This window comes from Lemur catta, chromosome 6, assembly GCF_020740605.2.
Source record: "Lemur catta isolate mLemCat1 chromosome 6, mLemCat1.pri, whole genome shotgun sequence".
NCBI classification, from domain to species: Eukaryota; Metazoa; Chordata; class Mammalia; order Primates; family Lemuridae; genus Lemur; species Lemur catta.
This window is the reverse complement of record NC_059133.1, coordinates 80,228,433-80,231,153: the sequence shown is the minus strand read 5'-3', so window position 1 is coordinate 80,231,153 and position 2,721 is coordinate 80,228,433. Positions and strand designations below refer to the sequence as shown.

The window sequence follows — 2,721 nt, the reverse complement described above, 5'->3', positions numbered from 1 at the left end:
ATTGATTACTTTTTGGAAGAATTTCCAGATTATACTGCAAAACAGCGACCAAGTTTTCTACAAGACCTAAGAAGGGAAGATTCTAAGAAATGGATAAAGCTGGATTATATTCTATTACTGAGATTAATGCAAAAAGATTGCTTATCACATGCCAAGCAATGGAACTAGAGCCAGGAAAATTTGCAGTGGTCCTTCTGAATAGATAAAAAGAAACTTTAAAGTAATGAGAGACTATTAGATGTGATGTATTTATTCCGTGTGCAAGACTACCAATAAGATGTCAATTTTTCAGTATCTTCCCAATAATTTTGAATAAAAATTGTTTAGTGATACATGATTCATTTGAGGAAAAACTAGAAATCGTAAATTAAAAATCCTGATAAAACCCTAAGGTAGAAACACTTCTCAAAATCATATTGACAGTGTTAAAGGTGTTAAAGAGACAAAGATCATGACCACAAGTTATAAAAATTAGCATATGACCATGATAACATGCATAATTACTGATGACCCAAAATTGTCTCCAAATACAGTCATCCCTGGGAATCCACAGGGGATTGGTTCCAGGACTGCCTGTGGATACCAAAATCTGAGCATACTCAAGTCCCATAGTTGGCCCTGTGGAACTCCTGTATAGGAAAAGTTGGCCCTCTGTGTCTGCTAGTTTTGCATCCAGCAAATAGTATATTTTCTATCAGGGTTGGGTTACAGATGCAAAACCTACAAACACAGAACGTATAGGTGAACTCACAGGGTTCAAACCCTTATTGTTCAAGGGTCAACTGTATTTGCTTTTAAGGCACAACATGAAATTCAAGAGTGAGACCATTTCTAAAAATGCCATTGTGTATAAATGCCAAAATAATCGGATGGATAGTGGTTGAACTAACGGTGGACTGGCTGAAAGTCATTTGGAATTGATATCCAAGAGCTTCACATAACCCACACAATAGTTTGAATTTTGACTCATTTCATGTCCCATGTATCTTAATGGTTAAAGAAAATCCTCACCAAAAGCTGTAGTAACTTGGAATGTCTTGGCAATTTGTGATCCTTTGCTTTTCAATATAAATGACAAATTAAGTTGTACAACAAATTCTATAGGTCTAGGTCAATTTTAGCAGCAATGACATCTTAAAAATGTGGACTCTTCCTGCCAATGAATATAGTACATCTCTCAATTAAGGTCTCTTTTATTGTCTTCCAATAAATCTTATAATTATTCCATAAAAGACTATACATTTTTTTGTGTTTGTTATGGATTGAAATTTCATTATTCTTGTTGCTGTAGTAAATAGTTTCCTTTTTCAAATTGCATTTTCTAGTTGTTTCTTATTAGTGTTATAAAAATGAAAATGACTTACTATGTCAATCTTGTATCTGGTAACCTTGCTAAATTTGTGCATTAATAATACAAACTTTTCACATTTTGCTAAGTGAATTATTGCTAGATAATTTTGGGTGTCCCATCATCTTCAAAAAGAAGATTTTTTTTTTTTCCTTTCAAATCCTTAGTGTTTTTATTTCTTTTTATTTTCTTTTTGTGCGATCTAGGTCCCCAAGGACAATGGTGAATGATACCTTATTCCTGTGCTTTATTTTTAAAGACATGTTCTAATGTTCCAGCACTAAGAATTATGTTTGGTATACATCTTTTAGGTAGATATAATTATAAAGATGCCATTATAAAGTTAAGAAAATTACCTAAGATTTTTTAAAAATCAAAAATAATTGTTAATATTTTTCCTCATGATTTTTCATCTATTGATATAAACACAAGACTTTTTTCCTTTAATCTGGTTAATGTGATTAACTATGTTAATATATTCTCTAATGTTGAAGCCTCCTATTCTGCAACAAATCCAACTTATTCAATCACTAGACATAGCAGTTCTAAAATATCTAATAGCATAGCGGCAAATTATTTTAAATAAAATTAGACAAAACTTTAATTTGACAAATTCACCATAAAGATGGAATATTTGTCTTTTAATTGGAGACTTTACTACATTTATATTAACTATGATTGCTGATATATTTGGTCTGTATTTCACGAAGTGAACTATTCATTGTTTCCTATACACTCTGTACGTGCCTGCCCTTCCTGGTGTCATTCCCTCCTCCCGGTATATCTGTTATTCTCTACCATCTCTTATCCTCTCATACCTTCACACACACAATCATAATCTACTCTTTCCTTTCAAGGTCCAGCCTAAATTTCACATTCTCCTCAAAGAATCGTCTCATTCAAGAATGGGAAGTAATCATTCTTTAAACTTCTATATTTTTTATTTCATGTCAGTCAGGTAGTGTGCTGACATCGTAACAAAGTTTGAGGGAGCACATTTCATACATCAGTGTGAAAACAGGATCATCATGCTTATGAACTACAAAAGGATCAATCTTTACCTACGCAGGAGCAGAGCAAAGAAAGTAGAAGAAGGAAATAATAAAGCTCAGAGCAGAAATCAATAAGATGAAATGGAAAAAAAGAAAATTTATGACACTGAAAGTTGTTTCTTTGCAAAGAGCAAAAAAAATCGATAAATCTTTAGTGAGACTGACCGTGAATAAAACAGAAAGATATAAACTATCCATTTAGAAATAAAAGAGGAAACATCACTGCAGATCCTAGAGAAATTTAAAAAATAATAACAATATTATTAGCAATTTTATGAGAAGAAATTAGATAAATTACACAAATTAATAGTACTTATCCAT

General features: G+C 31.9%; 1 non-coding gene across 1 annotated transcript; it reads right to left on the bottom strand.

Annotated features, from left to right (window-relative positions):
* Positions 1-2,296: 2,296 nt before the first annotated feature.
* On the bottom strand, positions 2,297-2,399 carry LOC123640950. Its single transcript, XR_006736176.1, has one exon. It is a non-coding gene; the product is annotated as a small nucleolar RNA U13 (small nucleolar RNA).
* Between the last annotated feature and the right edge of the window lie 322 nt (positions 2,400-2,721).